The 25,477-nt window shown below is 38.7% G+C and overlaps 1 protein-coding gene and 1 pseudogene across 1 annotated transcript in view; one reads left to right on the top strand and one right to left on the bottom strand.

Moving 5' to 3' along the window:
* Positions 1–25,477, top strand: part of LOC140238618 (intermembrane lipid transfer protein VPS13D-like) — a 133,365-nt gene that overhangs the window by 65,940 nt on the left and 41,948 nt on the right. The window lies entirely within an intron of this gene.
* Positions 1–25,477, bottom strand: part of LOC140239116 (uncharacterized) — a 29,481-nt pseudogene that overhangs the window by 3,200 nt on the left and 804 nt on the right.

The following is a 25,477-nucleotide window of genomic DNA, read 5'->3' as shown; positions in this document are numbered from 1 at the left end:
GGTATACATGCACGTGTACACGTTGTGCAGACACCTTTAGTTTTATTGCTTACGAATGCAAACGCAAACATGCATTGTTTTATACAACTCCCTCCTCCCCATACTTAGCTGCTCCCTCAAAAGCCAATGAATAAATAATGGAATTGCACTATATTACCTTGAAACTCTCGCTTGAGGAGAGGAGAAAAGAGCAGAACCAGCAACACAGTGTCTCGATGGCTGACTAGTGCAGAGCAGTAAGATACAAGCGTTTTATGCCTCGCATCACATGCCTTACATCAAGTGCCTTCCAGCACGCGCAGTGTGTTGCACGAATTCCCGTTAAATGTACGTAGAGATGCAGTTACACTGTATGTGTGTGCTTGCGACACGCCCTAGTCATTCACGTTAGATGACGTCATTGCGAATGCAGGGATTGTAGTATATTGCTGGCACTGCGGAAAACGACGTGGCACGATGCAATCTGACATGTGAAAAAGCGATCAGTTACGTTGTTGACGGATATACATGGAGTCTCAATGTGTGTGTGTGTGTACCTAATTAAATGTGCACGGTAAAGCTATATAGTGTGATGACTGAGGCATGCAATGGTGAAAAAAAAAAATGAGCTATATATGAGCCTAATATGGCTGTCAATGTATTGATCACATCAGCTGTTCAATATCCAAAATCGCTTGATAAATAATGCATGACTGAACAGCGACAGCGTGCCATGGTACTTTTACCTGCATGTCACGTGATAAACAATCAACTAAATTAGGTAGCCAGAATTGGTTTTAGGCGTTTTATACTGCATGTAAAAGGGCTCTCTGGGGTTTTGTCGGCTGGTCGGTTTACTGCACAATCTTGTGGCTCAAAGTACTCCTGCAGTTTTGAACAATTAACCTAAATTTTTGCACATGTGATTGTTATCTTATGTACATGCTTTTACACATAGATGTGCAAGACCTTTTTTTATACACCCACCCACAAAAAAGTGTGTATGGGGGTATAGGAATCACACTGAGGTCTGGTGGTCGGGCAGTCGGTGTCAGTCGGGTGGGTGGTCAGTCCGTTGCAAAATCTTGTGGGTCAAACTCCTCTCTTATTTTTGAGCAATCAGCCCCAAATTTGGCATGTGTAACCGCTATCGAAAGTAGATGTGCAAGACACCTTTTTCGTGAGTATTGCATAATGCGTTGCCATTGCAACAACAAACTATGATAAAAAATTTGTTGATCGAACTACTCTCTTATTTTTTGAGTAATTAACCCCAAATTTGGCTTCTGTGACCGCTATGAAAGGAAGATGTACAAGACACTTTTTTTGTGAGTATTGCTGAATGTGTTGCTATGGCAGTGGCAAATTCTAAAACAAATCTTGCCAAATGTTGTGAATCAAACTACTCTCTCAGTTTATGGCAGTTCAGTTTAAATTCAAGATATACAATCCATATAATGTTTAGTTGTGCTAGATGCCTTTTTTTTTTGTGTGTGTGGGTGTGTGTATAAATCTGTTGCCATGGCAACAACAGGTTCTTTCTATACCAATTATACAAGAATATGGGGATTGACCTTACTCCCTGAGTTTTTGAGTATTTGACTTGAATTTTGGCACTTGTGACCACTACAGTATGTACATGTAGATGTGCAGAACACGTCTTCTGTTGATGTTGAACAATACATTGCCATGGTAACAGCATTTTTTCACTGAAAAGCGTACAAAAATATTGTGGATTCAGCTAACTCCCTCAGTCTTTGAGCATTTAGCTTGAAATTTGGCACATGTCACTGGTTTGGTACATACATATGTAGATGTGCAAACTTAATCTTTTGTCAGTGTTGCCCAGTACATTGCCATGGTAACAGTTTATTTTGAATGAAAAATCATACAAAAAATTTGCAAACTCCCTGTAGTCTTTGGGCATTTAGCTTAAAATTTAGCACATGTGACTGCTCTTTGTACATACATGTACAAATGTATTCTTCCATCATTTTGTTAACAATGTGTTGTCATGGTAACAGCATATTTTCACTTAAAAGTCATACGGTTTTGAGCACTTGACTTAAGATATGGCACATTTATATGACTATCAGTGAGCATACATGTTGAACAGTACATTGCCATAAAATCACATTGAGTGATAGTTCTAGTTTCATCAGTATCAAGTGATGGGTTTCCATCCTGGTAATGGCAAATTTTAATAAAAACACTTCCCATGTGATGCTGTGGAAGAACTACTCTCAGTTATTTAGCATTTCAGTAGGATTTCGGGATGTATGATTGTCATATGTAATTATGCAAGACACCTTCATGCGTGTGTGTCAAGAAATGAGTTACTGCAACAACATCATTTTTATACAGATAATTATAAATTTGTGGATTGAAAGTGACACCTCTCAAACTACTTCCCACTTTTCAGGCAATTTATACAAAATTTGGCACGCATTTTATGCTCTTGTAAAGTTGTAAAAGACACATTATTCAACATAAGTGGAAGTTTTTTTTTTTTTCATGGTAAAGCGGAAGTTTTTTTTTTTCATGGTAATAGCAGAGGTTGATCTGCAGTTGATTTATAAAGCAGTTTTGCACTGAAATCTTAAATTTATTCCACAAGGGTCCAATGCCTAACACAGGCACAGAGAGTGGGGACAGTAGTGTTGTAGCTTATGCTCTCTGGTAAATATGTGACATGATTTGTGCCCATGCATATCATCAACAGTTATCCTATGTATGCAATTTTAGCGTAAGAATGATATTTCAATGTAATCGCATTTGAAGTTTACCCTTTTTTTGATCATGAGTGCTACACTTATATCTCAAATATTTCCAACTATTTTTTTTTCAAAGATATGTCAGACTTTAATTTTCACTCTAACATAATGATGTTTTTATGCAGGAGAGAACAGCATATCACTGTATTTTAACACACCCGCCTATGGGGAAATTGACAAAATGAAATGACAAGACTCTATGAAAGTCATAATTACACAAAAATTAAATCAAATTGGAAGTGAAAAATTTACAATATGTTTAATGAAATATCTCCTATTGGAACGACTGAAAATCTCAGAATAAAAAATTTCAACCAAAATTTGGGATATGATACGATTTGAAGGACTGCTGATGACGTGCACACACACACACACACACACACACACTCTCTCTCTCTATGCAGCCACACATTTCATAAACATATGACTATCATGTACACATGCACATCCACACACACTCACATACACATAAACTCATACACATTTAAAAACAAAAGATTTACACTTGTTTATATTCAAACAAATCCACACAGAGCCCTTTAAAATCAACAGCAATAACAACAACAAAATAAAAAATCTGAAACTCCATACATGCATCTTAACTCTTTATGTGCCACGTTCGCACGTCCGACTCAGTCGACGGCGTGCCAACTTCGCATATTCTGCTCAACAAACAAAGCTGCCAAGACCGATCGATAAACCGCTAATTACTGCTAATCCCGCAGCACAATGAAAGCATTTCTTGTGCTTTTGTTCCTCTCGTATACGACTTGCATTCTATATGTGGTGGTCGACTATCAATCGATGTTCCCAACTAGATTTGCTCGTACATTCTAAGTTTCTCTCACGGTTTTATGTGCAAAAGTCATGTCTTTACAATAATGTAGCAACTGGTCATTCAAACGAAAAATTGAAAATAGATTCGTCATACAATATATCGTAACAAAGTTTGGCATTCCTCCTTGACTTTGCCTACTATTATGCCCATCTTAACAGAAATTTGTAGAAGTTATACAAATCAGAAAAGCAGAATTCTTTCTCAATTCTGACTTCCTTCGTGTCTCAGAATAACGTGGCACACAGGGGGTTTCCACCATGGCACATAAAGAGTTAACTCACCCTTGCACTGATGAATTTTCTTCTAACACCACCCAACAATAAAATGTAACTGTATGTATGACATGATTTGTACGACAAGTTAACTACAACATGTATTCTCAGAAACCATCATCGAAGTCAAGCATCTGCTGAAAATAGCAGTCTCCTGCTTTTTGTTCCTATTAATTTGATTGCATAATCAGTGATTTTCCATTTGTTCGAGTATGAATGTAATTCAAGTATACTACATGTACAGTAATGTATATTCTGTGATTGGTATATAGAGGTTGTACTTACATTATTTGTCTTTTAATGTTTAATGTTTGATTAATGTAGGGAAATTTTTACCTTATATTTGCTTTGTGATAATGCAGAAATCAAATCAAATCAAATGTATGGCCCTCAAAATCAGTGACGAGGATGTGGACTTACCTACTGCTCCAGTTTTCAGATGTTCACAAGAAAATTGATACACATACACAATAAACTTGATGTAAAGTCAGTATCTATAGGCATTTTTTCAAGAGTACTGAAAAGTATATTGTCATGGTAACAGCACAATAAATATTGCAGTAAGTGATTTGTTTGAATAGGACAAGTCATCTCTTACTTAAGAAAAGTGAATCTCTGATGAATATAAGCAAACTCCTCTGCCTCTCCCATGTTCAAGAGGTTTGTGGGCAAACCCTTTCATACATTAAACACAGATGGTACACCTGGAATTAAACCATGTTTCAGAAAAGGCATATTATTAAAACTGAAATTGTCTTTCATAGACTGCCAACAAAATAGAAAATGGAATGATATTCAGCATACAAACTCTGCAAAGTAAGATAAGATGCTGCAAATTAATTGAATCTTCTGTCTGAAGTATCATTAAAATCAAAATCACATGGATTTTCCAAGTTACTGGCAGACCAGCCTTCTTCTTCATTCATGCCAAATACATTAAAAGCATGAGAATCAAGTCTTGAATCGAGATAGTGACTCGAATAATTGGAAAAATGTCTAAATTGTTCTTTGAAATTCATCATCATCAAAAATTTGATAGAAAGGAAATTCATTTGCAGTGCGTTGCAAACAAATCCAGGATTCACAAGGTAAGGACACATAAATACTAGATGTATAGCGGGTTTCCTGACAAGGTTATTTAGTACATTGCACTGCACAGGTACATTTTATTTGAGAGGCTCTCACAGAGTTGAGACAGATGTAATACTTCATGATAGATTACATTACACATCTATACACATCACACACATTATGTAACAAACTGATAATGATGGCAATAAATAGTAACACAATCCAACAGAGTACAGGGCAGAGGAAAGACAAAAGTTCAGGTTTCTAAGTTCTTAAGTTCATGGAAACCCATTTCTTTGGCAATATTATACGTAGTGCTGTGTGTACACATAACACAGATATCACAAGAAGTTATATCTGCAACAATTTCAAAGCTTTCATACACTCATGAACACACATGTATTCACAGAATACCAAAATATTTATCATTTTCATTAATTTACTTCTGCCAAGGGGGTTATATTTTATCAGCGTTGGCTTGTTTGATTGTTGTTGTTTTTTTTTTTTGTCTGTTTGCAAAATATCTCAAAATGGTTTGAACCAGTTTGGATGAATAATAAAGGAAAAATTGGTGATGACACAAGGATTGAATGATTATTTAAAATTTTAGTAAACCCAGTCCAAAATAAAAAGAGACTTTCCGAAACAGTCTACAAAAAAGCACTCGATTTTGGGAAAAATTTGTTAAAAATTGATCCATCAATGTGCAAAAAATGGCATTTTCTACTGAAAATGATGCTCCAAGGTTCGCTAGAAAGCGAACCCTGGCTGCCCTGCCAGGTTCGCCAAAAAACGAACCTGACTGCCGGGTTTGCCAAAAAGCGAACCTGGCCGCCTGGCCGCCAGGTTCGCCAAAAAGCGAACCTGGCTGCAAGGTTCGCCAAAAGGCGAACCTGACTGCAAGGTTCGCCAAAAAGCGAACCTGGCCGCCAGGTTCGCCAAAAAGCGAACCTGGCCGCCAGGTTCGCCCAAAAGCGAACCTGGCCGCAAGGTTCACCAAAAAGCGAACCTGGCCGCAAGGTTCGCCAAAAAGCGAACCTGGCCGCCAGGTTCGCCCAAAAGCGAACCTGGCTGCAAGGTTTGCCAAAAAGCGAACTTAGCCGCCAGGTTCGCCAAAAAGCGAACCTGGCCGCAAGGTTCGCCAAAAAGCGAACCTGGCTGCAAGGTTTGCCAAAAAGCGAACCTGGCTGCAAGGTTTGCCAAAAAGCGAACTTAGCCGCCAGGTTCACCAAAAAGCGAACCTGGCCACCAGGTTCGCCAAAAAGCGAACCTGGCTGCAAAGTTTGCCAAAAAACGAACCTGGCCGTCAGGTTCGCCAAAAAGCGAACCTGGCCGACAGGTTTGCCAAAAAGCGAACCTGGCCGCCAGGTTCGCCAAAAAGCGAACCTGGCTGCAAGGTTCGCCAAAAAGCGAACCTGGCCGCAGGTTCGCCAAAAAGCGAACCTGGCCGTCAGGTTCGCCAAAAAGCGAACCTGGCCGACAGGTTTGCCAAAAAGCGAACCTGGCCGCCAGGTTCGCCAAAAAGCGAACCTGGCTGCAAGGTTTGCCAAAAAGCGAACCTGGCTGCAAGGTTCGCCAAAAAGCGAACCTGGCTGCAAGGTTCGCCAAAAAGCGAACCTGGCCGCCAGGTTCGCCAAAAAGCGAACCTGGCTGCAAGGTTTGCCAAAAAGCGAACTTGGCCGCCAGGTTCGCCAAAAAGCGAACCTGGCTGCAAAGTTTGCCAAAAAGCGAACCTGGCCGACAGGTTTACCAAAAAGCGAACCTGGCCGCCAGGTTCGCCAAAAAGCGAACCTGGCTGCAAGGTTTGCCAAAAAGCGAACCTGGCTGCAAGGTTCGCCAAAAAGCGAACCTGGCCGCCAGGTTCGCCAAAAAGCGAACCTGGTTGCCAGGTTTGCCAAAAAGCGAACCTGACATACATCACAAAATCCTTTTCAAACAAGAGAAAATGTTAGGTGCATTTTGATCTCCAAAAGGCTATTCTAATTGTTTTCATCATATTTTCCTTCAGTAAATGTGAAATTATCACTCTTGGTTTTGTGTATGAAGAGTTTAGATAAGTGAACAAACATTTGTCAGTGACAATCAATTTTACCTGTGTAATTACTCTGTACTAATCGTTGATTTTAGCCCATTGGGCCATGTATGTCCGTAACAAAAAAAAACGTGTTTTTTTAAGTTTTACAAATTAAGCACTCAGTAAAGAAGAACACACTAATTAAATGCAAAGCAAGGTCATAACCCTCTTCCGAAACACTCATAAAGAAACTTCTGCTCTGTAATAATTAAGTTGTCAATTATTGTTGAAAAGTGTACATCTGTAACAGACACATATAGTGTGACTGTATGTGAGCTTTACAATTTCATGAGGATTGATTTGTTGATTTTATTTTCTGATGTTTATTTGTGATTTAATTGAAAGGTAGCATGGAACATCTTGATAACTACGATTAAGTTGGAATACTTGTTAATTAAACTGATTAGCAGTGTTTGTTTGTTTTGTTTGTTTGTTTGTTGTTGTTTGGTAAATCGCATTGCACACATATTCAAAATTTCCGAGAAAGACCTAAAGTATATGGAAATGCTAAATTGCAAAGATCTCTCATCTTTTGGCCACGGTGTATCAGGAGACAGAGAGTAAAACAAAGAGCATTGTTACTGTGTCAGATGAGCTATACAACACAAGCAAAACATCTATACATGTAGATCTATATAATTATGGAACATATCTTGATTAGGATTAAACAAAAAATACCTTTAACTACCAACAATCCATGTGGTTTCAGATGTACCCATACCCAGTTCAAGCCAAGTCTTCCTTGATACAAAAGTAGGTCCAAGGAAACTATCAATGCAGATAATGATAAAGTGGCTTTTTGTCATGGTAAGGGTGTACAACGAAAGTGTGTTCTCAGTGGATGGACAAGATAGTGAGTACTGTAAAAAAAAAAAAAAAAAAAAAAAGAGCAGTTTGGAGATACATGACATATGTGTAAAATGGGCGGGCAGCTACATCAACCCCACAAACAACCTATGAGGTAGAAATACTAAGAATCCCACTAAAGATGTGATTACTATTAAAAGGAAATGATATCAACTGAGAGAGAAGTTGGATTCAAAGGCACCCCTAGCTGTACCTGTACCAAATGCTCACACAGTCATTAGGCCTACTAGTATATAAGGAGCATAATGTGAGTATCAAAAGTACCATTGAATGCTTTAGAATACAGGAAAGTCCAATTAGACAGGTTTAAGATCTATGATTCCATTGTCAGTCTAGATGAGAAACCTGAAGATGACACGTCAGTGAATGATAAACTTGATGTGAATGTTGGGGATTTAGTGTTTTAGATGAATATCACATGGAAACATTTCCTGGTGAGGTTCTTTAAATAGGAGCACTAAGGGCAGGAATCTCAGGATCAATGTCAAGCATCCTGCAAGTGGTCACCAGATCACCAGATCAAATATTTTCCTTAAAAACAAAACAAACAAAACTAGAAATGTCGCTATGGCGACTGATGCCTCCGCCATAATGCATGATTCTCCCAATAGGCGTATAGTACAATGTCTTCACAATGTGTGATCCATGACAGTTTCACATAACTGGCAAAATATTGATAAAGAGTGTGATAATAAAGAGTGTGATGACGGTACAAAATAGATTTTTTTTTTTTTTTGGGGGGGGGGGGGCATTGAAACCTGGCCTTTGACCCTTAACCTTTGACCTTTGACCTTCTGGCTGGAAATTTCCCGGAGAATCTCCATTAGGTAATGCATGTATTAAGTTTTGAAACTAATAATGCAAGCATTGCATACTAGTATATGAGGGAAATAGTAAAATTTTAAGGAGTTGACCTTGACCTTTGACCCCCTGACTATTGACCCATGACCCCTGAATTCCCTAGATAATCCCTGCCAGACAGTACATGCATATGTACCAAGTTCCACGAAGATACATTGAACCATTTGCGAGAAAAGTAATACTGCAACATTTTCACCTAACCTTTGACCTTTTGACCTTATGACATGAAACTCTCTCTGGAGAATCTTTACGCAGTAGTACATGTCCACACCAAGTTTCAAGAAAATACCTTCAGGCATTGCATAGATACGTATGGGGGAAATTGCAGCATTTGTAGAATTTGACCTTGACCTTTTGACCTTTGACCTCTTGCCAATGTCACTAAAATCTGCTCAATTAATTGTCCTATCATACGTCATCCTTGGACCAAGTTTGGTGAAAGCTGCTTCATCCAGTTTTGAGTTACCACGTAAACAGATAAATTTTAGGATTTGACCTTGATCTTTGACCTTTGACCTCTGTCCGATTTCACTGAAAAACTAATCAAGTAATTGTCCCATCATACATCATCCTCCAACAAAGTTTGGTGAAATTTGCTCCATCCAGTCTTGAGTTATTCCGTAAACGGATACAATTTCATGATTTGACCTTGACCTTTGACCTTTGACCTTCAGCAAATTTCACCCAAAATCTAATCAAATAATTGCCCCATCATACTTCATATTTGGACCAAGTTTGGTAAAAGTCCAGTAAATATTACTCAAGTTATCGCGTAAACGAAAGCGGACGGACGGACGTACGGATGTACGTACGGACGTACGTACGGACGTACGGACGGACGGACAACCCGAAAACATAATGCCTCCGGCACCACTTCGTGGCGGAGGCATAAAAACAAACAAACAAACAAACAAACAAAAAAACACTGCCAGAAAAATCACACTACAAACAGTTGATGGCAATCGTGGTCAGTTTACACGTAGCTGGAGTCTGGGATTCGCATTCAAACTCTTTGCTCTGTAAATTATGTCCTTCATCCATTAATATCTCAATCATTCCATGTTACACTATTTTTAATACCCCCCAAAAAGTGAAATTATTACTTCAATTTTAACCATACAAACCAGTATAATTTTGTTTTTAACATGCTGAGAAATAGAAGATTTTTGAAATACTCACAATTCATAGAGCAAGGGACACCATGATGTGTTTTCAAAATCCACATTTTCAAAATCCACATTAAGATTATTATTCTGGTGATCATGATAGTTTGCTGTCAATTTGTTTTTATGTACAAATGTACATGTATCTATTTTTTTATTTATTTCAAAATTTTGATCAGGTATAGAGTCTACAATTGAGATATGTTTGAAAGGATTTTGTTTGAAATGCTTGCAAAATATAGTAGGCCTACACCATCAATTTTTCATGTGTGGCGCAAACCACTTCTGCACTGCTTTATGTGTACTGCATACATGAGCAATGGATCCCTAGATAGTTATATGGTGGCATTAATTAAATCTGATTCCAATATTGAATTAATTTCTTTTCTACAAATTAATATTCTAGACAATAATGTGTTTGTCAAAATGAAATAGGCTACAACACGACCAACTGACAAGCTAATTTACCATGAAAGGATATTTCTTTGGATAATGTAATCATCCTGTTGCTCAGTGAAGCATGAACTGTATGCAAGGTGATGATTTGGGGAAAGTTTTTGCAGATTTCAGTAAAAAAATGTGATTGTCATCTCAAATTATCAATTAAGACCCTACAGCATGAGAAGTCACTGAATTCTGGTAAAGGGATCTTAAAATTAATCCATCAAAATAATAAAATTAATAACGATTTCAAAACGTACGTCTGTAATGGAAATTTTGTACGTCTGTAAAATACTGTACGTCCGTAACACAAAAAGGGTGCAATTAATTGCCAATTTAAAAAAAAAAATAATTCTTACTTTCTGCACTTTTGGGTTGTTTAACATCTAATTGAAAATGAAAAGAATGAATTTGCTGGAAAGTACCCCACAATTCACAGAGTTTTCCACTTTACATTCCAAGTATGTCAGAAATTTCAACTCATGCGAGTACGTCTGTAACGGCCCTATTTTCATCATATCAAGGTCAAAGTATTGATCATATTGAATATAATTTTGTGATCACTTTACCTTCGAGATGGATGTTAGAAATTAAAAGTATCAAATCTTGTGAATGAAATCGAGTCTAGTTGTTAGAGCTTTTTAAAGTGTACGAAATGTACATTTGTAATTATGGAATTGCCCGTAAAAGACAATGAAAACAAGAGAGAAAGAGATAGATGGCGTTTCTCAGCTCAAACACAAACTTTGATGCACTACAGATTGAAAAGTAGTGACATATTACTTCAAATTTTTTTTAATGTATCAACAGAAAATATACTTCTGCTGATATTTTGAAGCCTGATACGCAGTTTTACCGCTGTGATGTGTCTCCTTAAAATGAAGAAAATGAAAGGAAGGTAGGATTCCCTCCACAGGCTCACATGTTATGAAGCTTGCGGTTTCATTATTAAAATGGCTGCCGTTGGGCTCCATGTGAGGCCCCATGGCGTACTACATCCATTTTTGTGTGAAATCGCAAGAGTATACACCCTCTTAGCCTAGCTATGTATACTATTTGCTCTGAATTAATAAACGCAACTTTTCTGGAAGACGTTTATCACAGGGCTTTGGAAACGACTTTTGATAGTGGGCATGCATGGAAAGCCTTTTTGTAATTCACGGAAAGATGATAAACGCAGCCTTTAGGCCTATGCTTCTCCTATATTTTCTATATCGCACCTGAGAACTGGATTGTATTCGGCTATTGATAGATAGCCCTGCTTGTGGTGTGTGTGTGAGTGTGTGAACATACTTACATACAGTAATTAGCCATACATGGCCTTGCACATGCAAAGTTTGTATGTGCTAGGCTTTGCATTATGCGTAAAAAGTTTGAATATTTTGCACACTACACAGCATGCACATGAAGTGGAACATTATCATTTAATGCAATTTACGTGTAATGGTAAAGCAAGAACTGTAACTACCGGTACACAATCAATGTAATATTTTGCAACAACATTCTCGCATGCATATTGATCAGAAGAAAGCTATATAAAGTTATAGGGCCAGTACCAGGTATCGCACAAACATTTAATACGTACAGTCCAAATAACGTCATTGACAAACACAAGTAAGTCAAATGCTCCCAACTCAAAAAAGGATATAGTTCTGGACACTCAATCAAAATGTTTATGCACAGCTCCTAATCATTGCATGATCACCATCCAGTGCACCACTGTCCTCATCCTGTGAAGTAAACAGTTTACAAGAGAATATGGGATAGACTTACAGTTGTACAAACTACTATGACATCCGTTTAGCAATATTTGTGAGTCAGGACACCGCTCTCTTATCACAGTCGTCATCTTATGGCGAGTGCTCTTCTTCAAATGGCCATGTTCACGATGAGCAACATATACATGCTGGTTTCAGAGGATTTATATTGTGGGGATAGAAAGTGTGGAACGATGTCTGGCCTATGTCCATCAGTGCAGGGGTCAGAAAAGGTCAAGACCTAGCCAACTGCCAAATCCGCAGAGGGTTCAGTGAGTGGAATGTGATAATTCAGACACACTAGCACAGTGCCTGCACTACATTGTAGCTGTACAGTTCTCATTGCAGTGTGTCTGCAAACCAAGGCCATAGACAATGTTTTGGTGGGACAAAGCCACTTGTATGAAATATATTAAACTAACAATCCCACCTCATCCCTGCTCGTGGATATACAGTTCTGTATCATACACTTGAACATTAAAGGGGATGGCTAGTAACTGTTCAGTGGGAATCAGTGGGAATGCTGGGGGATGATCAAGGATTGCAACAATCACCCCTCAGCATTCCCACTGATTCCCACTGATCAGTTTGGTAAGAGTACAACGTAGCCATCCCCTGTAAGTATGCATTTCAGTTAATTGAAACAGGTTTGTTTAGTATTTGTTAGTTCATGTGTTTGCTTGTTTTGGTGATCATGGAAATTTATACACGTCATGAAACACAACTGAAACGTGTTTATTTTTTGTGGGCTTGTTTTTGGAGATGGCCTGTGTTCATGGATATTTGACAGAACTACATAATCATACCCAATTTAAGGATAACTGTGAAGATAAAGGCAATTTTGATTTTGATATTTTACATAGAGATAAACATGGTTTTGCTATTGTCCTGTCGCAAATATAACTTTAATTCCCAGTAATTGGTCCTTTTTAAACCTGGTTAAATTAAACCACTTGTGATGTTACTCTATTCCAAATATCAGGATACTCTTTTGCATTTTTTCATATGTCAGTGTGCTTTCACTGAACAGACAGGTCGCGGGCGCAGTGCGGCTTGCTGTGACGAAATTAGTAGTCCCAGAATACTGTATGGTGTCTTCAAGGAGACAAATTGAAAACAGCATCCATATCCATTATCGGCCTGTAATAAACATATGCCTTGTATCAAAACATTGTTTGGGCAATATGCTTTTGGTGAAAAATGATTTAAATATTTCAAAAAATAATGGTTTGGGTAACTAACAGGAGAATAAATTGGAACTATGAGAATGGTGCAAATTGTACACTACTAGGGTACAAAATGAGTGCTGAATTCACAAATATTATGAAGGCATTAGCATTCAAAATGGGGATCCCAATTGTTTAAACAACGCAGCAAAGATGTGTCGTGTCCAAAATCCAATTCGTATTGGAATTCATGAATGACTAATAACTGTTATGGAGATACATTTAATGTTTTTACCCTCAGGCTGACCTAAAAATCATGATTCAAGGTGGACGGAGGGGCTAATATTCATTATAGATATTGCTTCTGAAAGCTTTGTTTACAAGAGGAGATTCCTACAGTACGTGTTGGCCTATACTTATTCGTAATCTGTATTTTCTGACATCAGTCTTAACTTTTTTGTGTGTGCGTGTGTTTCTTTTACTTTCACCATTCTGCTTTCCTAAGTTGTGTGTTTGTACTCCTTATAGCGTCTCTGTTTGTTGCAACTTCAATCTTTCTTGATACTGAAATTTAATAGCATTGACTTGATTCTTTGTTATTATTTGATAGTTAACAAGAATTTGAACGTCTACAGTGTAAAAAAAATCATAGTAAATGAAAAGCTGTTCTTGGTTTTTATTTTCGGGCGATGAGCTTCCAATCTGTGTGGATGTAGCTCTTTCTTTTTCTTTCCTTGCTGTCTGTCTTAGCTTATCCATCATTTTCTTTGTCCATTCCTATCTCATCTGAGGTTGATTCTGATTTCAGTTCGATGAAGCAATTTGGAGACTGAAGTTGTTGTTTTTTTTTTGTACATAATAGTCATCAATGGTACCATTTAATGGAATTGTTCAAAAAAACAGATAAACACACCAATTTTCTATCTTATTGACAAGAGTTAATTTTTCTTTTCATATCTTTGAGGTAAGGCAATGTCTGCACGGAGTTATACACCTTGAGCTATACCTTGTTAATCTTTATCCTTGTTAATCTTTATCCCTATGATATGTCATTCTGTCTCATTATGTTTTATATTATCTTGTCATATTTTCCCACTGTTCCTCCCCCCATGTTATTTACAGTATTGTTTTATTTCATCTCATCTTCCATCTTTCCTCCCCTTTTATCCTCTGTCAATCATCATTTTCCCTTTTTATGATTCCATCATCTTCTCTTCTTATTCTTTGTTAAGTGTTATTTCTCTCTGTATATCAATTTGAACGGTTTTCATCCCGTGATATGGACTCTTTTCGATGAGTCCCCTTGAAGACACGCGTATAAAGCTTTTATGGGCTAATTTTGCCCCAGCTAGCCACACCGCACCTGTGATCTGATTGTTTAGCAAAAGCCTGTTTGGAATACGAGAAGTACAGAGGTTACACTCTAAAAAGATATGTTCGTACAGGGTGGGTCGTGGCTCAAAAAAAAAAAAAAGGCCTAACCAGTTTCCCATGGTCAATTTCTGCAATATTTGTTATCAGTAATTTAGATGCGCCATTTTCTAAGAAAAACAATACCAAGAATGATCGTCAATTTTGGTCGAGTAGTTTTCGTTTTATGCTACAAATCATACTGTGGAAGGAAGCTCCACCGCCATGCTTATCTACCGATGAACGCCATGGTGGGGCTGAATTCATGAGTAGGTTTAGGCCTATAAAGCAGGCGAGTCGCCGTAGTATTAGTACAGACACGCAGTGGTGGTGGGGCTATCGTGAAATAGGCCCCACCGCAGTGCGCGTGCACTGTACCCGTGTGTTTATAGCAAGCAAAGGGTAGGTCCTAGGGTTTAGGGTTAGGTAGGGTTGTATTTATGGTTAAATTGGCCGTAAAATTAGTCGAGGGACATATTAGGAAGTCATTTTCGCCGCATTCACGAGTATTGACTATGGAAGGCAGCCCCACCGCCGTGCTTACCTACCGATGAACGCCACACGGTGGGGCTGAATTCACGAGTATTTAAACAGGCGAGTCACCGTAGTAATAGTACAGACACGCAGTGGTGGGGCCTATTTCACGAGTTTGCCGAAAATTATGGATATCCAAGCGTACCACAGTTGTAATCTGTATTATTGGCAGTATTAAATCTGATACAATTCATTAAATATTCTTTTGTCTAAAGGCTTAGCCAATGACAATAGTGCAGCGCCTGCTATGCGCTCGCTAGCTCGCTCCCCCGCCAGCGCTAGCATAGCCTTGCTAGCTCGCTGGCTATCAACCAGACAATCAATATCGACGACTCCGTTCTTAGACGTCATCACAATTTAGAAGTGATAGTGCCAAAGTATAGAAAGTTTTCCAAAACCGAGGAAATTGCATCCATTATGTTAACAAATGTAGAACAAAATTCAGAACAGTAAAAAAAACCCACGACCATAGAATTACTTAGAATTCAACATTTAATATTATTACATCATTAAGAAAAAAAATGTCCAAACCATTTTATTAGGTCTTTAATGTCAGGCCTTGTTTGATATTTTGTATCAAATTATAATGCATGTAGTGTTTTGTTCTTGTTTGTATGTCATGTGTTTTCTTCAATAAAAACATTGAAAAAAAAAAAAGTTTTACTAATCAGACTGCAATCACATACCCTTTCTTGGGTGGCCGGAAGCAGCATACAATGTACTTTGCATTCGATGACCTGACCTTACCCAGAGACTCCAACCCCAAGCACCTTCTGGTCTGGAGATTCTCCCGCCCGAAACCCCTAACAAACGGGAGACTCCAAGTTGATGTGTGCGAAGCGCGAAGTTCCTAGGATTTTAGATGTTCTCTGGTGCTATCTAAGGCTTATTTTTTCAACATACGATAGCTATAAGTAAGAAATCCTTTCCACCGGGAGACACAGAGCCAGGGCGGGAGAAATCAAATCTCAATCGGGAGAACGGGAGATTTTGCGAAAATGGGCTTTCAGCGGGAGATCTCCAGTCGAAAACGGGAGGGTATGGAGTCTCTGCTTACCCAACCCTTTGTATATTAGGCCACGTTATTCATGAAAAGTAGGTAACGCGACCAATGGTGGATCCAGAGGGGGGCGCAACCGGCGCACGCCCCCCCCCCCCCTTTAATTTTCGTTAAAAACAAAGAAAATAAAAAGAAAATACTGCAATGAAACCCGGAAGTGGCACCAGAAATATTAGTCACGCCCCCCCTTTACGGAATTCTTGGATCCGCCCCTGGCGACCACCTGACACGAATATGATCACCTAATGAAACAATGTAAAGCCTTATAATTGAGGTTTGTTGAAGTCAAGGGTAAATCAAGAAAATATTGATTTCAATTTTAGGGCATAACAATATCACAATGCCAAAACAGTTTAGAACTCTGCTATTAAAGGAAAAAGGGGTAACTGAAAAATTTTTAGCAACTAAAGTATGGAACCTGTTAACAATATTCTTAATCAGGGGTCCTAAGTCAAAACTTGTTATCCGTGACATTAACTACTACATTTCTGTGACAAATTTGTTCTGCGCCAATCCAATCATGTAAGGATTTCATTACAACAGCTATAATTGCAATTTGGCACTCATAACAAGTTTCATGAAAAGGGCCCTGGACACTATACTTTCTCAATGCAGGAAGTTGTATGTTCAAAATGAGTGCAGAGATGCCAAGTTCAAAAAACTTTTATGAGTGAGATTTTTATGACTTGGCGTCTCGGCGCTTGCGCGCATGCGCACGCGAACGAGGAGGGTGTCCCACTCCCATGGTAGGGAGCTTTTTTAAATTATTAGCTTTTAATGATGCGATCTGGTGCATACTTTAGTGACTGTTTTTTACTAATTTTGAAAGGCAAAAGGGAAATATACCTTCAATTGCAACTATCACTTTAATCCTTTGAGCTATGCTCCTTATTTTTGGCCCAAATTGCAGACTTCACCAGATGCGTGAGAAAAATGGGTGCCATGCGTGAGATCATGAGACAAACCCTAAATGCTCGAGTCTCACGCAGAATGCGTGAGACTTGGTAGCTCTGTGAGTGTCCAGTGTATGCTGTATTGTGGGGAAAGTATTTAACTTTTGCCCCTGTACAGTTCAGGGGTCAAAAAGAATATCACCTTGATAAGACTTGGCCAAAACATTCACCAGACTCATGGTCAGGGGAGAGTAAAGTAACATTAGCCCACTGTATCTGCACTTTGCTGTGTGCACCATACACTCTGTGTGCCACCAAGTTTGGTTGTCTTAAAGGGACCCTTAACTTTTGCAAATACATTCATTCTGGCATAGGCCTGTACAAACATTATTGTTCTGTCACCACAGCCAGATTAGTGAGATCCCTAGGGCTTACAATTAATCAATTACATGGCAGTATAGCTAAATTGGATGAAAAGGATGAGGACCTCATATCAAGGTGACTTTAAAAAAACCTCAGCTTTCTATAAAATAATACCAGACGTTCTAGACATAAAAAAAAAAAAAAAAAATCATGGGTACATCCCATCATCTTTGCACTTTTCGTTTAAATAATTCTTAACACAAACGCAAAACACACACACACACACACACAAAAAAAAAAAAAAACTTTAAAGAAATTGAAAACACTTGGATCAATGTATAGGACTGCCTCTCCACCTGAAAACTTCATAAATACATATATATTTTTTTAAAGGTGCCCGTTTGCATAAATTGAGATTCTATTCCCCTCGGGATGGATGCTTCCTGCCAAGTTTGGTGAACTATCAGTCATGGGGTTTTCAAGAAGAAAATGAAAGTACAAAATTAACGCATGACGCACATCACACACTGGACAAAGAGCACACGCAATAACTCAATTGAGCCTTCAGCTCAGTGAGCTATAAAAAGGATGTCAAAAAATACAGATTATAAATATCAAGTATGGGTTTCCTCCTGTTATCAATGTCTGCAGATGCAATGTAGCCCCTCTGTTCACTTTGAGTAATGATTTTCATATGTCAATGTGAAGGTAATTGCTCTCCATAGCAAATGTATGAGTCTCTATGTTGCTTGAACAAGGATCCCAATTTCATTTGTGATCTTATAGTCCTCATCAAATGCTAATGAATTTTCATTCATTAATTGAGTACTTATCTTAATGCACTAGTATACTTTTGCACCATAGCGCATTCCTTTTGAATTTCTGATTTCTCCTGTTTACGTAATACCCCGCTCATTATTCTTTGAACGGATGAATTAAATCATCTTTTACCAAAAACATAGGCCTACAGGGTACTGCCAAAGCAGTGTTATTGCTGTGTAGGCCTACATGCCATACGATCGTTGCACTACCATTAATCATGGATATGGATGCTGTTTCAATGTGCTTTCTTGAAGACACCATACAGCTTTTTTGGGCTATGTATGCTCCAAGCAAGCTGCACCATGAATGACACACCCACTGTTAAGCTTAAGTCATATATACGCCTGAGCAAAAGAGTATCCTGATATTTGTATATGTCTATATGTAAGAAGTGGGTTTTTAGAGGCAGCTTCTAGGACAATAAAGAAACCATGCAGCTCACTATAATTCTTATTAAGCTTCCAACATATGCATTCACATGTAAATGATCAAAATCATCTAAATTGCCTTAACTTCACAATCAACATGAACTGGGTATGTTACTGTGGAGTTCTGTCAAATTTCCATGATCACCAAAACAAGCAAACACATGAACAAACAAATACTAAACAAACCTGTTTCAATTAACTGAAATGCATACTTACAGGGGATAGCCTGTATTACCAAACTGATCAGTGGGAATCAGTGGGAATGCTGAGGGGTGATTGTTGCAATCCTTGTGGGATTCTTTTATGAGTATATTATATATCTATTGTTGAATGAAAATTATTTGCCTCAGAATGATCTCATATTCAAGTAATGTGCAGTATATGCCCCGTCACTGTCAGGCATGCTAACCTGGAAACATTGAACTGCACATTACTTGAATAATAATTAAATATGAGACCATTAATTCTCAAGCAAATAATTTTCACACAACAATAAATACTGGTATATAAAGTACTCTATCCCACAAAGATTGGAACAATCATCCCCCAGCATTCCCACTGAACAGTTGCTAGCACTCATTTTGGTCCTTTCTCACTCTAAAACTTTATTTCATTTGCATGCATTTCTATTGATATCACTCATTTTGACTCCTAAATTATAGCATTGGCCTATGGGAGTCTCACTCTCAACTAGTTTCCAATTATGGCAGCCCTGTACTGCCATCCCCTTTTATAATGTTCATGTGTATGATATATTCACAAGCAGGGATGAGGTGGGATTGTTAGTTTAATACATCTCATACAAGTGGCTTCCCACCAAAACATTATCAATAACCTTGGTTTGCACACACGCTGCCATAAGAACTGTATAGCTATGTGTAGTGCAGATACTGTGCTAGTGTGTCTGAATTATCACATTCCACTCACTGAACCCTCTGCGGATTTGGCAGTTGGCTAGGTCTTGACCTCTTCTGACCCTTGCACTGATGGACATGGGTCAGACATCGGTCCACACTTTCCATCCCCACAATATAAATCCTCTGAAACCAGCATGTATATGTTGCTCATCGTGAACATGGTCATTTGAAGAAGAGGACTTGCCATAAGATGACGACTGTGATAAGAGAGCGGTGTCCTGACTCACAAATATTGTTCAACGGATTTCATAGTACATAGTTTGTGCAACTGTAAGTCTATCCCATATTCTCTTGTAAACTGTTTACTTCACAGAATGAGGCCAGTGGTGCACTGGATGGTGATCATGCAATGATTAGGAGCTGTGCATAAACATTTTGATTGAGTGTCCAGAACTACTGTATTATATCCTTTTATGAGTTGTGAGCATTTGACTTAGGTACTTGTGTTTGTCAATTTGACATTTGGACTTCATCAAATGTTTGTGCGATACCTGGTACTGGCCCTATAACTTTATATAGCTTTCTTCTGATCAATATATGCATGCGGGAATGTTGTTGCAAAATATTACATTGATTGTGTACCGGTAGTTACAGTTCTTGCTTTACCATTACACGTATATTGCATTTAATGATAATGTTCTACTTCATGTGTATGCTGTGTAGTGTGCAAAATATTCAAACTTGCTACGCATAATGCAAAGCCTAGCACATACAAACTTTGCATACATGTGCACGTCAGGGCTGCCAACTCTCATGCATTGAGGTCCTTTCTCATTCGATCTAAAACTTATTTCATTTCCATGCATTTCTATTGATCTCACGCATTTTGACTCCTAAATTATAGCATTGGCCTATGGGAGTCTCACTCTCAACTAGTTTCCCGTGTTGACAGCCATGGCATGTATGGATAATTACATGTATGTATGTTCACACACTCACACACCACATGCAGGGCTATATCTATCAATACTAATAGCCGAATACAATCCAGTTCTCAGGTGCGATGTAGAAAATATAGGAGAAGCATAGGCCTAAAGGCTGCATTTATCGTCTTTCTGCGAATTACAAAATTACAAAAAGGCTTAATTTCCATGCACACCCACTATCAAAAGTCGTTTTTTAATATGTGTGCAATGCAATCTACAAAAAACAAAACAAACAAACAAACACTGCTAATCAGTTTAATTAACAAGTATTCCAACTTAATCGTAGTTATCGAGATGTTCCATATGCTACCTTTCAATTAAATCACAAATAAACATCAGAAAATAAAATCAACAAATCAATCCTTATGAAATTATAAAGCTCACATACAGTTACACTACAATTGTATGTGTCTGTTACAGATGTACACTTTTTAACAATAATTGACTACTTAATTACAGAGCAGAAGTTTCTTTATGAGTGTTTCGGAAGAGGGTTATGAGCTTGCTTTGCATTCAATTAGTATGTTCTTCTTTACTGAGTGCTTAATTTGTAAAACTTAAAAAAAAAGAACATGTTTTTTTTGTTTTTTTTTGTTACGGACATACATGGCCCAATGGGCTGGAATTAACAATTAGTACAGAGTAATTACACAGGTTAAATTGATTGTCACTGACAAATGTTTGTGCACTTATCTAAACTCTTCATACACAAAACCAAGAGTGGTAATTTCACATTTACTGAAGGAAAATATAATGAAAACAATTAGATAGCAATTAGATAGGCTCATCAAAATGCACCTAATATTTTCTATTCTTTGAAAAGGATTTTGTGATGTATGCCAGGTTCACTTTTTGGCAAACCTGGCAGCCAGGTTTACTTTCTGGCAAACCTGGCAGCCAGGTTCGCTTTTTGGCGAACCTGGCGGCCAGGTATGCTTTTTGGCAAACCTTGCAGCCAGGTCACTTTTTGCCGAACCTGGCGGCCAGGTTCGCTTTTTGGCGAACCTGGCGGCCAGGTTCGCTTTTTGGCGAACCTTGCAGCCAGGTTCGCTTTTTGGCGAACCTGGCGGCCAGGTTCGCTTTTTGGCGAACCTGGCGGCCAGGTTCGCTTTTTGGCGAACCTTGCAGCCAGGTTCGCCAAAAAGCGAACCTTGCAGCCAGGTTCGCTTTTTGGCGAACCTGGCGGCCAGGTTCGCTTTTTGGCGAACCTGGCGGCCAGGTTCGCTTTTTGGCGAACCTTGCGGCCAGGTTCGCTTTTTGGCGAACCTGGCGGCCAGGTTCGCTTTTTGGCGAACCTTGCGGCCAGGTTCGCTTTTTGGCCAGGTTCGCTTTTTGGCGAACCTGGCGGCCAGGTTCGCTTTTTGGCGAACCTGGCGGCCAGGTTCGCTTTTTGGCGAACCTTGCGGCCAGGTTCGCTTTTTGGCCAGGTTCGCTTTTTGGCGAACCTGGCGGCCAGGTTCGCTTTTTGGCGAACCTTGCAGCCAGGTTCGCTTTTTGGCGAACCTTGCAGCCAGGTTCGCTTTTTGGCGAACCTGGCGGCCAGGTTCGCTTTTTGGCGAACCTTGCGGCCAGGTTCGCTTTTTGGCGAACCTTGCGGCCAGGTTCGCTTTTTGGCGAACCTGGCGGCCAGGTTCGCTTTTTGGCGAACCTGGCGGCCAGGTTCGCTTTTTGGCGAACCTGGCGGCCAGGTTCGCTTTTTGGCGAACCTTGCGGCCAGGTTCGCTTTTTGGCGAACCTTGCGGCCAGGTTCGCTTTTTGGCGAACCTTGCGGCCAGGTTCGCTTTTTGGCGAACCTTGCAGCCAGGTTCGCTTTTTGGCGAACCTGGCGGCCATGTTCGCTTTTTGGCAAACCTGACAGCCAGGTTCGCTTTTTGGCAAACCTGGCGGCCAAGTTCGCTTTTTGGCGAACCTTGCAGCCAGGTTCGCTTTTTGGCGAACCTGGCAGGGCAGCCAGGGTTCGCTTTCTAGCGAACCTGGGAGCATCATTTTCAGTAGCAAAAGCCATTTTTTGCACATTGATGGATCAATTTGTAACAATTTTTTCCCAAAATCGAGTGCTTTTTTGTAGACTGTTTTGGAAAGTCTCTTTTTATTTTGGACTGGGTTAGTAGTGATCAAGGAATTTTCATGACTTTTTGAAGGATTTTATATTTTTTGACAAATAGAGTTATTAAGTTTGCATGATACCCACATTAGAGTGCATGCTCTGCTTAAGGTGCTGTGCAGGTGGGAGCTGATAAGGTAAAAGCGAGATTCACATATAGGCCAATGAGCAGAACACAACTCTTGAGACTTGTATTGTGATTGTTAGCCCGCCAATTTTACTGCGTACAATGTATATGTGGCTATTGACACGGTTTCTTTATTTGGGAAATCGGATGATTTTCATCATGCATCTTTTGGCAGAAAACTAGAGTATATTGATACTATGGCTAGAGGTGGAAATGATCTGCTTTGGAGATGTTTGCGCTTTCTAGGTGCTTTTCTAGTTTATGACACAGGAACATTATTGTTTTATTTTTCTCAAAACGTAATTATCAGTCCTATGTATCCTGCTTTTACCGGATATTAGTATATTTCAGCTAATAAATGCAAATTCTGTGAAAACAGATGAGAGCAAAAGGGAATTATCATAGGATACTACAATGCTTTGAGATAAACTGAGGTGCATATAATAGTTCATTATCAGAGAGATATTAAAAGAAAATAGTACAGGGCACATTTCAATTAGATCATGATAATACATAATTTCTTTGTGACCTACTTTTCTCAGATGATGTCTTGTGTATTTGAAATGTTAAAGCAATGCTCGACTGTATTAATGAGATCTGTAATTGAACTATTACACTGTGTATAGAAATTGATATCATTGCATACACTAATGAGGGAGACAATAGAATATATTAGGTAGCATATCATTTGATGAGCATATATTCATATTATACAGGGAATAATTTTCCCTCTCGAAATTGAATTGTATACAAATGATGCACAGGTCTGAGTGCATCAGTCGGAATTGTGTGCATAAGGTAACTATGGAATGCTTAACCCACGAGGCTTTGCCTCGTGGGTTTAGGCTAAATTCCATAGTTACTGCATGCACACTATATTCGGACTGATGGACGAAAAGACATGTGCGTCATCTCTTTTATAGAATGGGTAATTTTCTTGCCAAAACACCATTTTTTCTGTCGTGTTACCCGATGACAAATTTACTGGATGCATTTCCTTTTGGTTTGCCATAGACGAGAGCCCGAAAACCATGCATCAGTTTTTACTGGCAAGTGGTTAACCGTGCATCAATAAAAACTGATGCATGGTTGTTTTAGCCAATAGGCTTCTTCTACTGAGTGTGCGAACGCTTGCTTAATGCGCGAATCTTTGTTACAAGTGCGCGTACTCTTGCTTCAAGTGTGCGATGACATGTTTACCACTGTGACTCAGCGTGCGGCCAGTATGAATAGACACATAGCTCTCGACCAATGAGATCGCAGGATTTTCGCTACCCATTCTATATTGAAACAATTTTTGTCGATGGACATGCATTTTCAACAAAATGGTATGGAAGTCTATGTAATGAAACTGCTATGCAAATTACATTTTGTTTAGCAGTCATACCAATATGCATAGCAAATTGCTATGTGATACCAGGAAAATTATTCCCTGTTACATATCTGTATGAAAATAAGATATGTCTTGTGTTTATTATAATAGCAAGTATATCAACATTATGTGTAACTTCACATATTTTGAGATGAGAACTCAAAAATTCAGTACAGTAATGGCTTAGAAATTTCTATTCGTTCAAGGTCAGTAGATATTTGGATTGAATGCATCTGTAACCCTGTATTATATACATATGATAAACAGCATAGGAATTTTCATTAGGATTTAATTAATATACTAGTATACACATATGGTATATATTTGTATGGCTTTTTTTAACCTGTAGTATTATCTGCCGATAGACAGGATCATCCGTAGCAGAGATAAATGACTCGGATGATGATATCATTTATTGAGCTTATTATAGCCTTTGAACTCTGACCTGACATCCCACAGTCCTTTGCCTCACTTCCTGTTGCTGTTGTTTGGTTTGATATTCTCTTTTGAGGTTTACAGCTGAATGGAAGAGAGTTACATCTATGTGAGGTTGAACACTGCTGTACGTGTACATACTTTACTGTAGTCCTATCCATAGGGTTTATGAGTCCTATCCATCCACAGGGTTTGAGTCAATCCCATTTCATCCATAGGGATTATACAGGAGACCACACTAGTCCACAGCTATCTATCAGTTTTCATTCAATATTTCTTCATATTTGTGAGTGTTCTACCATTGGAAAGCTTACATTATGAAGATTTCATAGTTGATAATTGTTTTTCGGTGTAGACCATCGAAAGACTGAAAATTTTTCATCAGTGATTTCTTTTGAATAAGTGATATGATTATTCATGAATGTGTAATTCATATGTAAATATTTATATCATATGACTCAGACTCATAATAGATACTTTCTTTTTCAACGGGTGTAAAGTGTTCCATAGTTTTCTTCTCATAAGTGTCAGTGATATCACCTTGAATATGAGATGGCACAATTTAGTGAACATCATAAACTAGCCTTTGGCACTAATGGCTTATAAACTACATTATGCCACCAGCGGATATGGGTTAACAAGAGAAGCAAACATATTACTGTACATTTAATGTACAATGCAAGCCCACGACAGACAGAGAGAGAGCTTAAAAAATATATGACTAGTGCAATCAAAATGTTCTTGGTGAAGACTTCTTGTTGCGTGGTGGTTGCATTGTTACTTTTGTCCATATATTTTGGCGAAAAGTTATCTGTAGCTTCTT

The sequence above is a fragment of the Diadema setosum genome, chromosome 15 (assembly GCF_964275005.1).
Source record: "Diadema setosum chromosome 15, eeDiaSeto1, whole genome shotgun sequence".
Lineage (NCBI taxonomy): Eukaryota > Metazoa > Echinodermata > Echinoidea > Diadematoida > Diadematidae > Diadema > Diadema setosum.
The sequence above is the reverse complement of the archived record's forward strand: the minus strand, read 5'-3'. Positions and strand labels throughout refer to the sequence as shown.